The following is a 13606-nucleotide window of genomic DNA, read 5'->3' on the forward strand; positions in this document are numbered from 1 at the left end:
GAAGAAATTAGTTCTTTTGGTGACCTGAGTTTTGAGCTTCCTGTCAAGAACTTTTTACTTCAGCAGAAGCTGGTGTGAAAGAAGGATGAGAGGGCAGAAGAGCTAATAAAATCTTCCATGTGAAGCTGAGATTATCACAACAGCATCAAGCAAGTTGTCCAGAAATGCAGTAGTCCTTGCTGTGGATGTAGAACAATTCATTGACTAAATTTGCTAACTCCCCAGTAATCCTGTTTAAATCCTTTCTGTTAATCTGTTGCTCTATTTCTTTCAAATATACAAGGTAGAAACATAGGGTTGAGAGGAGGGATTGAAACACTTGGAATTAACCATTTCTCAGCAGCAACACAGTACTTTGTTGGAGCAAACTGGTCTTTGCTGTTCACCTGAGGAAACAAAAATGGCATAAAGGTGAGTGCCAGTTTCATACATGGAAGCTAACTTCTTTAGTAACCTTCTGTTAAAATGTGACCAAAGTTATTTGGTATTTTTCTGTGTGAAATACAGCCTCATGGGTCGATTTTCTAGGTGTAGGGAAATTTATAAAATGCAGAAAAATGGAACAGTTTCCTGTAATCAAACTATCCCATTTAACTTAGAAGGGAAAACTTACGTTTTATTTCAGTAGCAGAATTTCACAAGAAATCCTGGATTCTAGTTTGCTGAAGTTGAGAGGCAGAAAAAGGCTTCATGGTTTTTTTCAATCCCCTCCCAAAAAATATTAAGCCTGCTCCATGGCAAGTTGAACACAAGTCTGCAGTGCCCTTGGAGCCAGGAGGGGTTCTGGGGTGCATCAGGCACAGCATGGCCAGCTGGGCAAGGGAGGGGATTGTCCCACTCTACACTGCACTGGGGCAGCCTCATCTTGAGTGCTGGGGCAGTTTTGGGTGCCAAAATAGAAAAAAGACTATCTGGAGGGCTATTATAAAAAGGACTATTACAGTGTCCAAAGGAGGGCCACAAAGGTGAGGGGCCTTGAGGAGAAGCCATATGAGGAGTGGCTGAGGGCACTTGGTCTGTTCAGCCCAGAGGAATCTGAGGACACTCCTTTTTGTAGTCTGCAGCTTCCTTGTGAGGGGAAGAGGAGGAGCAGGCACCTCTTCTCTCTGGTGACCAGTGGTAGGACCCAAGGGATTGGCCTGAAGCTGTGTCAGGGCAGGTTTAGGTTGGATATCAGGAAAAGGTTCTTCACCCAGAGGGTGGTTGGGCACTGGAACAGGCTCCCCAGGGCAGTGGTCACAGCCCCAAGCCTGACAGAGTTCAAGAAGGGTTTGGACAATGCTCTCAGGCACATGGTGTGACTCTTGGTGTGTTCTGTGCAGGGACAGGAGTTGGACTTGATGGTCCTTGTGGGTCCTTTCCAACTCAGCCTGTTCTGTGGTTCTGTGCAGATGTGTTTGGAAATTTAGAACTTGTGTTTTGCCAGAAGTGGAACAAGGATTTCTGAAATAGGTCATACTGTGCACTGCATTGTTTTAGCTTAGGGAGTTGGGGGTGGGAGAGGAGCTAGGTTCCTGTATTTTTTTAATAGCTGGAGTGCATGGGATTAGCTTGAGAATAAGAATATGAAAGCTAGATGTTTCTTTTTACTATCTTTCAGCCATTAGGAAATTGATTCCTTATCACCAAGCTGTTGCTAACACTCATGGCACTACAAATACAAAAGTACTTGCTATTCACCATGCGTTGTATCGTGTTAACTTCATGTGTTTTGAATAACATTCTCTGTTATTTTCTTAGCAATTCCTTCATCTGTCTGCCACTGCTTGTGTGTGGCAGCTGCACCAGTGCTAATAGGAAGATAGGAGTGTTCTCAGAGTGGTCTGTCACTGTCACTGCTCCCAGTGACTGTCATCAGATGTTTGCCTCTGGCTGACTGCAGTGTGTGAATGTCCCTGTTTTCTGTATTCCAGAGTTGCACAGAAGAATGTCAGTCAGCCTGATGGAGCTGGTATGTGGATGTAGATTGTTTATGTGGCTTCTTCCTATAAACAATGCATTAGCTGAAATGGAAAACATGCTATCACTCAGGAGAATAATTGTAGGGTTGGCAGATAGGTCTTGTAGTGAACATTTAAAGCCCTAACATGTTTGACTTATCATCAAAGGTTAATGGATAATGTCATGACTGATAAATACTTTCAGGGGAAATAAAGCTTATCATCAGCATAGCGAACAGAGATATTAAAAGTTTTGTGTTTTGAAAATTAATGCATACAGAGGACAAGAAAGATACATCTCTTTAAAAGTTGAAATCCTTAAAAATTATTAAGAACTGTGGTGGAGTCTCTATCACTGGAGTGGGATGATTTTCCAGTTTGAGGACTGCCCCTGACACCGGACTTGCTCAGAGACTCATGCAATGTGTTTATGAAGGAGACTTGGCAAGGTCATCATGACTCCTTCTTGCTTTGTGACCTGAGAACTTTAAACACAAGGTGACATGTAAATTCCAAAGTTGTCAGTCTAACTTTGCAGTGTAAATAAACTTCATATAAAGTGACAGCAGGGATTTTTTCCTAGATTTGTTCAAAGTGCTGAATTTAGGACTGAATAATTTTAAAGTTGTGTTGTTCCAGGGGTCAAGTTATTAAAATGGCAAGCTCAGGACAATATTGAAGCTTGATAGCTTCTTGCCTTTTTTTTTTAATTATTTACATTTTATACATTGTTTTCTTGTCCATTGCTGGAGGTTTAAAACTAGCTTTTAAATGGAGTTAAGAACATTAGACTACTTTTGAAATTTCTGCTAACATCAGACTTCATGTTGCAGTGTGCTGCCATTTCCTGTTTCACCTATCCCAACCCCCCAGGTGTGCCAACCTCTCCTTTCCCCTCCCCCTGTCCCCAGGCTTAAAAGGAGACGGGACCATGCGGTCTGGATTCTGTTGGAAGCTGTTACAAGATTCAGAGGTTTGTCATCCTGGAATCAAACTCTGTATTAAAACTCTACGGCAGAATCCTCTCCTTTTTCTCTTCCACCTCTTTGGTGGAAAGCCTGGAGCCTTTCCACCAAAGGTAAACTGAGTTCCTACTATGCCTGGATTTGTTCCGAGTGCCCAGCTGCAGCACCCAGCCAGCCAAAGGTATCTCTGGGGTGAAACACCACAGCTGCTGCCTTTAGCCCAGCAGCAAGGGTCAGACGGGGCCAGGCACGTCCCACCCTATAATATTGGGATTAATATTCCATAACTTCCTATGACCTCTGAAATTAATAAGATATATTTCTAAAGTACTTTGATCAAGATGAGATTAAAACAAGGCTGTAAGTCTGGAGGTATTGTTAGTGAAACATTTCCAAGGATGTCTAATGCAGAATTTTGAAAAGCATTTTTTCCTCAATTTTTGTATTTTAAAAGGGTCAAATGCTGAGGGAGGGATGTTATTTATTTTAGACAACAAAAAGGAAGATGGACTAAGGAAGCACTTTCGCAGTGGTTTCAATCTACAAAAGAGCATATTTTACCAAGATTTTCAATTTTCAGTTTTTCGTTCTTCACTTTTAGGGAAAAAACCAAACATCATAGCATGTTTTTTCTCCCCATCAAATTATTAATTTCTTCAGTATGGAATATTAATCCCAATATTTCCGGGTGGGATGTGCCTGGCCTCATCTGACCCTTGCTGCTGGGCCAAAGGCGGCAGCTGTGGTGTTTCACCTCAGAGATACCTTTGGCCGGCTGGGTGCTGCAGCTGGGCACTCGGAACAAATCCAGGCAGAGTAGAAACTCAGTTTACCTCTGGTGGAAAAGGTTCAGGTGACGGTGAAGAGAAAGGAGAGGATTCTATTGTAGAGTTTTAATCCAGAGTTTTATTCCAGGATGGTCGACCTCTGAATGTTGTAACAGCTCCCAGTAGCACGCTGGGCCGCATGGTCTCATGTCCTTTTTAGCCCCGGGGACAGGGGAAGGGGAAGGGACAGGTGAGGGCCAACCAGGTGTGAGGAGGGGAAGGCTCAAGGGATACAGATGCTTGGACAGGCCAATGAGCCCGGACCTGAGGGGCATCTTTTGAACTTCTGCCAACCACACCACGCCCTTGCTGGAATGCTAAAATTGATGGACAGCTCTCAGCAGGAGGGCAAAAGGGGAAAGGAAAGGTTGGCACACCTGAGGGGTTGGGATAGGTGAAACAGGAAATGGCATCACACTGCAACACTTCAGAACAGCCGTTCCTGGTATGTGTTAAAAATCCTGTTAAAACATCAAAGCCATGACTGATTTTACTCTCACCTGAATGAGTGGGACTTATTTAACTCTGCTCTAGACAACCTGCAGGGATAGAGCTGCCTGATAACCACTGGAACTGTCTCGCTTGGGGTTGGTGTGGTCTCCACAGTGAAATGAAGAGTGTGCTGTAATGCCAGGAGCCTCTCAGGGATGTGGTGCACAGTGGGTGCACAGTGGTGCACAGTGGGTGAGGAGCGAAGTCTTGGGGGAATTTGCCCAGATCTACTAGTGACTGTGGGAACTCCAGGGTATTGCAGGAGCAGGGCAGGGACAGCTGGGGGGATTCAGGCTGTGCAGAGGGGGTCCATCCTCACTGGGTGTCTGGCAACACGGCCTTATTAATGCTTTCATTTGCACCATGAGAGCAAAACAGCACTTGAGTTGTAAAGTAAAATGTGTTCATGAGGGCCAAAAGCCTGTGGATGTGAACATGCTTGTACCCAGACCAATTCATGGCTAACATTTTCCTTACTGCAATCCATTCACTACACGTGTAGATATAACAAGTTACTTTAAAATAAGTTGATTTTAATTTGGACATTGAATTTGAAAGTTTGAGGGTGAGCCTGAACATATTTAAAGAAAATACAAGTCTTTTCCTTACCTTGAGCAATATGGGTAGCATGTCATAAACAAACAATAGTGAAAGCTTTTCAGTATAAGATAATGCAACGTACTTGAATACCCTTTCTGAACAGTGAGTTTTAAGTGAAATGCCTCTGTTTCACTGAGAGCCAGAGTATCTTATGTGCTGAGGAGAAGGTATTGGAGACTACAATTCAAACAGGCTGAAATTTCTGTGCTAGTTACTGTGGCTTCTGGATAGGCTGTTGGCTGAAGCAGTGTAAGCATGTGTATCTGTAAAAAGTACAAAGCATTTAATGGCAGTAAAATGGTATTAGTAACCTGCAACTTTAGGAGGTGGTCAGGTGCAGGATATTAACAGAGCATCAGTTTTTATCAGTTCCCTCTGAATGACAGGTGGTGCAGGAGGAGGAGAGGTTGAAGCCTTTCTGTATAGCCTATGTGCACATGTAGAATTTTTCTATGTCTGTAATAGGAAAGGCACTGACACGTAGTCCTGCCAATTACTCCTAATTGTTTCATTTGGATCAGCTGGATTGATCCAGCAGATGCTATTTAGCATGAGATGCACAAGCTAAATTAAACTCTCAGTTCATCTCTCTTAACATTTCACTAGGGTGATAGTTTAGCTCACTGCTCTTCAAGCACATTTTGCTATTTGCACTTTAAGATATTTGTGCATGTTTATGCTTGAAGTGATCCTTGGAACCTCTAGCTTACCTCATTAAATAAAGAATACTTTTAAGGGCCGTGTAGAAGGGCTGATATCCCTTTAGCAATATGACAGGTGATAAATTGGAAGTACTGTCATAACCACCAAAGACATTAGAAGGGATGTCTTTGCCCTAGGAGGATTTCAGAATCTTGAAAAATATTTAATATTCTTAAATGTCCAGCAGTTCCGAACTTGACATTCTTTGTGTTAGATGGGGAAAACTTCCCAAAACCATTAACTAACTGTACAGAACCCTTATAATTATATTTAGCAAAGGATACATAAGGATACAGTATGTAGATTTTTTAAAACTTCATTTAATTAGCTTTTCTATTACTCTCTTATTTAACACTTGTAACACTAATATAAATTGATGGCCCCTTCTATCATTTTGTTTAGCATTTTGCTGGAATAAATAGGATTTTTGGTCTGGGCTATATAATGGAATTCCTTAGGGTTTTTCTTCTCATTAGCGCTGATGACTGAAGGAAGCTGAGTATCTCAGAAGGCAAATTTTCCTGAAAGCACACGGTCCATGACCTCTGGGAGGCCATTACTTCATCTGGGAATGGTGATGCCCAAGCCTACTGTCTCCTGACTTGACTCTGTACTTTGCTCTTGGTCTGACTGCGCCACTTCTTGCTCCCAAATCTATCTCTGCATCACAGTTCAGGAAAATCTGGAGCCTGCTTAAAATCCTGATCCTATTTTGGGACTCTCTCACTTCTCCCTGTAGGTTTTTAGGCATAAACAAGAATACTCCAAAAGCTTGACATTTGGGTGACTAAGTCTGCAGTCTGTACTATATTTTACTTTCATGAAGATTTCCTTCTAAATCTCATACGTTAGTAAGGCTGCTGAGTTTCGTCACTCAGTTACATTTTTCTCTGCTTTCCTGAAACCCTCTATTAACCTTGGGATTATATGCACAAGTTTAAATTTCAGCAGGATAATACTTGTATCCAGTTGTGGGAGGGGGAAAAAATCAATTACATCAAATAGACTAAAAGGCCAAATCAAATACATAAAACTCAGCAGTGGGATGATAAAATAAAAGCAATGAAATGTTCTTTTCACAAAAGGCATATATTTTCTATATAGAAAGTAGAAATAGGGTGATTGCATTTTCCTGATTTTTGGGGGCTGATTTTTAAGCTGTAACATTGAAAGGATGATTTTCTTTTTCTTTTTTTAATTAAAGAGGTTGTAAAACTTGAGCTCCATCTTATCCTTTAGGATTGCAGAGGTTGTAATAGCAGCATTAAAACGTCTCCAAATGGAAAATGAATGGGACCATCAGAGGGTGGAAGAACCAGGAGGGATAACAGGAGATGAGCTATGGGAAAGGCAGGTGTTGATGGTGCCTGGGTTGACAGCAAATTAAGTTCCCAGCACATCTGCATGAAGTACATTGGGACACCCAAAACAGGAAACAAAGAGTAAACTAAATAAAGCAAGGGATATCATAAAAAAACAGACAATCTCAAGAAAAAAACACTATTCAGTGGATCGGCATGGTAGGGACCTTAAAGATCCAACTCCCTCCCCTCCTGCCTTAAGCATGTATGCCAGTTTCTATCCCAGGTTGCACATCCAACCTGGCCTTGAACATTTCCAGGGATGAGACATCCACAACTTCCACAACAAGATGTGCCAGTGCCTCACCACTCTCACAGGAAAGAATGTCCAATCTAAATCTCTCTTTTTCATTTAAAACCCTTGTCCTTTTGCTATCTACCCATGTAAAAGCCCCTCTCCCTCTGTTTTATAAGGCCAATTTAAGTACTAGAAGGCTGCAGTAAAGTCTCCCCAAAGTCTTCTCTTCCCCAGGCTGAGCAACCCCAACTGTCTCAGCCTGTCTTCATAGGAGGTGCTCCAGGCCCCAATAATTTTTGTGGCCTCGTCTGGGCTCACTTCATGCCATCATCCTGTGTTGAGGACTCCAGAACTGGACACAATGATCCAGGTAGAGTCTCTCAACGGCAGAGTGTAGAGACAGAATCCTTTCCCTTGCCCTGCTGGCCACGCAGCCCAGGACATGGTTGGCTTTCTGCACTGTGAGCACACATTGCCAGGTTATCTAGTTTTTCATACATGGGAAACCCCAAATGCCACTAAGAGGTGATAGTAAGGACAAACCCTCTTCAGCAGCTTCCAGGTAAAAAGACAGATGCTTTAATAAGCAAAACCTAATGCTTCATGGAAGTGGAACAGATATGGAGCAGTACATGACTCCTCCAAAAGCAGCCCCTGAAGGCTAACCTGGGGATGAGGAGGTGGTGGGGGCTGAGTAGTTGGCATCCACTTCCTTCCTGTTGCTGTAAGAAAACTTGGCTAAAGCACTGTGATAAATGTGGGTATAGGGAAGTAGAATAATTTAACACAGAGCATGGCACTTGTAAGGAGGTGGGTGTCAGTGTGTTGATGTATGTTTTAAAATAGAATTATTTTCCCCTTCTATAGGTGTTGGATTGAGTTTTGCTGCACTGCTGCTAGAGAGAAGCAATGTTAATTACCACAAAATCTCTGGCTTAAGAGTTCAACTACAGGTCTCCAAGTACAGTTCCCTTCCTCAGAGTTAATTTGTGTGCTGTCTTGAACCCATGAACAATCATGTATGTCAAAGCTCATGTATACCCTCTAATTTGTTTGCACCCTTCCCTCCAATCCAACTTCCACAAAGAAAAGAAATTCTAGCTCTACCAGGACAGGTGATGGCCCTCTTCTGTTATGTATCAGATAAAAAAAAATCACAGCTGGGAGTCTGGTTACCAGTTGAGAAGGCAGCTGTCTCACTGCTAAGATAACTTCCAGAATGGGTAGGGTTGTTGATTTTTTTTTTTTGGTTTTTTGGAGTTTTTTGGGGGGAGTTTTTTATTTTGGAGTTTTTTGTTTGTTCATTTGTTTGTTGTTATTTTTCTTTTCTTCTTTGACAAGAGTGCTAAAACCAGGATAAAAGTGTTCAAAAATGTGAGAAAACTAAACCTCAAACCTAAAATCTTGGTATTTCTGATTTACGTAGGGATTTTTTCTTATTTTGAAACGTATTCATAAAAAAGCTACAAAATGGGAAGATTTGAGAAAAATGCAAAATTTCAGCTGCTTTGTAACATGCCCTGACATTTCTTTTATTTATATATATATATATATATATATAAAAATAATGAATATATTCTGTGTATGCATATATACACAAGCTGAATAGAAAGGACTGTGTATACACAAACAGTCACAGAAAGGACTGTTTGTTTGGTTTTTTTTTTTAATTTTCTTGCAGTTGAGAACACTGACAAAAATCCCAGTCTGGAAACCCTTCACCAGATGAACTGAGGTCCACACAGTGTTACTTATCCTCCTTATCTCTATTTTTTGTTTGTCTGTCCTGCTGAGATAAGGCTTCCAGAAGCAGGCCTGGCCACCATCCAGGGTTGGAGCAGTGTTCAGCACACAGGAGCCTTTCTTGCTGAGCCCTGAGGTGCTACTCTGATAGCAGGCTAAAAAACAACGAGTAAGTGTGGAAGGAACCCAAGCCCAGCACTGTCTTTATAAAAACATTTATTGTGTGTTACCTGTGTCTTGGGAGGTCTCTGGAGTGTGTTGGTGACAACCTCCTGTACAGATGAATTGGCTGATGAGGGAAGATGCTCTGCTGGACCACATATTACAAACAAAAGAATACTGTACAGATATATGATAACTGGGGGCAGCTTTGGCTGGCAATGTGGAGAGAGGGGAGTTCAGGATTTTGAGAAGAAGGAAAAAGGGAAAAGTCAAGGTTCAAGCCATGATTTCAGGAGAACAGACTTCAGCCTGATCCTGCTCAGGAAAATCCTTTGGAAGACCCTGGACTGAAGAGGTGTCAGGGAGATCCAATTGATTTTCAAGGATAACCTCCTCCAAGTTCAAGAATGGTCTGTCTCCACATGTAGCAAATCAAGCAAAGGCAGCAGGAGGCCTGCAAGGATGAATAAGGAGTTTCTGACTAAACTCAAAAATAAAAAAGAAATTTATAAAATAGATGGAAGGGACAGGTGACTGGGGATGGATATATACACTCTGTCTGAGCCTTGGTGAGGTCTGATTATTAAAATTATTAGAGATGCCTCTGCCCAAATTAAGGTGCAAATGAGACCCTATGCTGAAGTAAAAATAGTATGAATTTTATTGAACTGTAAATGTGAGGCAGAAACAGAAAGAAGTATAAAAAGAGACAAGAAGGGAGAGAGAGTGATAGAGAGACAGATTAGGTACAAAAGTGTCCCCACTCCATAGATTCCAACAGCATCCCATTGGTCCTCTTCTTGTCTTCTCAATGATAAAGTCCCACAAAACACAGACTATGTTACAGATTAATATACATTCAGCCCAGGTGGGAGCACCCAGGTTCCTCTCCTGGTATTTTCAGAAAGAGAAAGAAGAATCCATGGAACTACAGGCTGGTAAGCATCACAGGAAAGGTTATGGAGAAAATCACAGGATTTGATCATAGGAAAGGTGGTGGAGCCAATGCTCCTGGGAGTAGTTCAAAACACAGAAAAGATAAGAAGGCAACTTGGAGTAGTCAGTGTAGGTTTATGAAGGATATATCATGCCTTACCAAACAGATAGCCTCCTATGATGAAATCTCTGGGTGTGGATAAAGAGAGAACAGTGGATGATGAGTGCCCTGTCCAATTCTGAGCTCCCCAGTAAAACAAATGAGGGTAACTGAGTCCAGAAAAGGAATACAAAGATGATTAAGAGTTTGGACCATCGAGGAGAGAGAAGAGAGCTAGGGCAGTTAATCTGGAGTAGAGAAAGCTCATGGTAATCTTGAAGAAACTGTAAAGAATACAGAAAAAATGAAAACTTCATTAAACATTTTAAAAAATGCTTTTTTATTGTCTGTATGGTCAAACAGTGAAATATATTGCCCAGAGACTGTGAAATCTTCATGCCTGCCTTTACCTGCCCTGCTTTGAACAGGATGTTAGGTTCAGTAATCTCCAGAAGTACTTTCCTGCCTCAGTGCTTCCGTGCTATTTGAAATGATACTGAATACAATTTATAAAAGAAACTCCTGATGAACTTTTATCAGGTAAAGGTAGTATCTTTTGTTGTTTTCTTCCATGGTTTCAATTTACAGTTACAAGGGAAATTATATAAGCCAATGCATATAAATTTAGGACCTACTCTTACAAATTTCCCTGCACTTGATGATAGTGATAGTCTTCAAGAACACACTTAAATCTACATGAATTGGACAAAAGTTTCACCAATGTGATTCAGCCCCATTCTTAAAGGAGATTGTCTCTGTGGAGGACAGGGTATTCTATTCTCTAAATTCCTCCTCTGGGGTTTCAAATTGACCCTCATGGGAGGGGCATAATGCAGGTTACTGATTATCAGAACTATTCTAGCTTGACTTAGACATGCCCTCTGTAAGTGTGTAGCTCTGTAACTGATTCTCATCACACAAATACTCTTCAGTGCCTGAGAGGGTTAAAACTGCTGCAATGTCATATGGTCCAGGCTTTTGTCCAGCTCCAAAGTAGCATTCCTGCAATGAGTGGGATGCTTCCATCTGCAGCCTCAGTGAGTGCTCTTACACTTCACTTATTGAATCTAAGGTACAACAAATTTCCTTTGGAACTGGCACATTTCAGATTAAATCTGTGCTGTATGATGCTTTCACTGCTGTCTGGCCCCAGGGACAAGCCATTTTACTTTTCCCAGAGTATTACTGACCCCCCTGTTATTAGATTTTACCCTTGGCAGACATTCTGGTCCTTGCCTTATTGCTTTTTGAGTTGCACTGTGTTCATGTATTCCCAGGTGACTGTTCAAATACACTTGGTATAAAATGCTCTGCAGTTCATCTAAGATCTTTTGCTGCAAGCTCCAAAGGATAGACTTGAACTTGGATTTTGTTAGGTTGTATGGATCTATATAAACAAATATCCTTGAGAGAGGGAATTCTATCAAATTATTATTAATTTTGAGCTTTTTGAAGTAGAAATATGCATTTGCATCTGAGCATTGTCTGTGTTCACACAGGGCTGATAGACATGGAAGCTATGTTGGAATATGCAATAAGTAGTCAAACTTGGTTCCTTTGTCAGACTAAGGGTTGCAATGGTGAGAGAGCCACAAAGTCTTACTCTTTTAACACAATGATTCATGCACCACTGAGCTTTTAACTGTGTAGCTGACAACTCTATATTCATTCCATATCCCAGAATTAATTGGAATACAAACTGGCAAAAAACTCTGTGCAGAATGTCAATGTTTTGTATTTTCTTTTTAAAGTAGGAAATTAAATTATCTTATAGTCTATGATATTGATTTGTATGTATATGTGTGTATATATATATATATGCATACACACAGAGAGATGTGTATTAACATGTCTCTGAATTATGCTGTCATTTATGCAGCATAACATTTATAGATATGTCATATTAGGTAAGATCAATATGATGGTGTAGGTCACTCCCTTCAAGACATTCAAAGCTACCAGATATAACATTAATAGCTGTGGTGTGAAAACCCTATGTCATTTTAGATGGAAATCTTTTGAATACATACATTTCTAATAATTTGAATTTTGGTCACCAAAATCTAAGAAAGTATACAAAACTGTTAGAGACCATCCAAAGGAGGGCAACAAAGATGGTGAAGGGCCTTGAGAGGAAGCCCTACGAGGAGCAGCTGAGGGCACTTGGTCTGTTCAGCCTGGAGAAGAGAGTGGGGAGACCTCAATCCAGTCTGCACCTTCCTCTTGAGGAGAAGAGGAGGGGCAGGCACTGATCTCTTCTCTCAGGTGACCAATGCGGCAGGACCTGAGGGATTGGCCTGAAGCTGTGTCAGGGCAGGTTTAGGTTGGATATCAGGAAAAGGTTCTTCACCCAGAGGGTGGTTGGGCACTGGAACAGGTTCCCCAGGGCAGTGGTCACAGCACCAAGCCTGACAGAGTTCAAGAAGCAGCAATTTCAACAATGCTCTCAGGCACATGGTGTAACTCTTGGGCAGGGTTGGACTCGATTATCCATGTGGGTCCCTTCCAACTCAGCATCTTCCATGATTCTGTGAATGTCTCTTTTTTACAAAAACTATTGCTTTCATTATCTCAGACAGCACTTGTTTTTAAAAGGTATGTTGATAACAAGTCTGGTGCTCAAGGTTAAAATCCTTTATTCTGGTGTAAGCCACACAAAGAGGAGTGGTAGAATCCAGGATGCAGTTATGCTTTCCTTGATTCTTGTCAATGTAATTGCATCTTCAATATCTTCAATTTTATCTATTCTTTCAGAGAAAAAGGTCTCTACTAGTGACAGAGAAATAGTGAGGAATTTCTGAAAATTAATACTGTAAAATGAGTTTCACTTTTATGCAGAGCACAACACAGCCTGTAATGTCTTAATTTGATGGAATTTTCAAAAATGTTATTATTTACAACTGAGATGTATAGAGTTATCATCAACTCTGCCAATTAAAATAGAATTTTAATAGACTCTAATAGACTCTAATTAATATTAGTATAGTATTAACATAGAAAAATGGTTAGGCAGAAAATACAAAAATAAAACAGCATAGATATACAAAATGTCACATGGAATTTCAATTATTTTTTACAATGATTTTATAAAGTTTTAAATGTACATATACCAGAGAAAACACAAACAAATGAAATATAAACACAGAAATATCACCCAAATTGTTGGCGTGCTTTCATGTTCTTGTTGCCTGGACAGCAGCAGAGTAAGGGCTCAGGGGCAACATCTGGTTCACCCAGCCTAACAAGTTATTTGGCGTCAGCTGAGCCCTGCTAACCACCTACCTGTGGTTGGCAAATGCAAGCTGGTATGGTTTATATTACCTGTCCTTAAGTGTGGTCTCAGCCAAGACAGATTTCATTGCATCATCTCCAGGCTCAGTGCGCTTCCCTGGCCACCTCTGCCTGCAGGAGATAGCTGAGCTGCAGTAACCTGTTTGTGTGCATGAGGGGATCAGCTGGCATCATCAAGCAAACCTTGCAATGATCATCTAAGCCATAAACAGCCCAAATTAGCTGTCTTCTCCCATGACAGTGCTGCAG

At 41.2% G+C, this 13606-nt stretch overlaps 1 protein-coding gene across 1 annotated transcript in view; it reads left to right on the plus strand.

The window, feature by feature from the left end:
• Positions 1-139: 139 nt before the first annotated feature.
• The window catches only part of RAB38 (RAB38, member RAS oncogene family), a 38301-nt gene continuing 24834 nt past the window's right edge, over positions 140-13606 (plus strand). Inside the window, exon 1 of the mRNA XM_077174010.1 lies at positions 140-411. The gene's annotated coding sequence lies outside the window, so the exon portion shown is untranslated. The remainder of the gene's footprint in view (positions 412-13606) is intronic.

Source organism: Agelaius phoeniceus, chromosome 2 (genome assembly GCF_051311805.1).
Source record: "Agelaius phoeniceus isolate bAgePho1 chromosome 2, bAgePho1.hap1, whole genome shotgun sequence".
Classification (NCBI taxonomy): Eukaryota; Metazoa; Chordata; class Aves; order Passeriformes; family Icteridae; genus Agelaius; species Agelaius phoeniceus.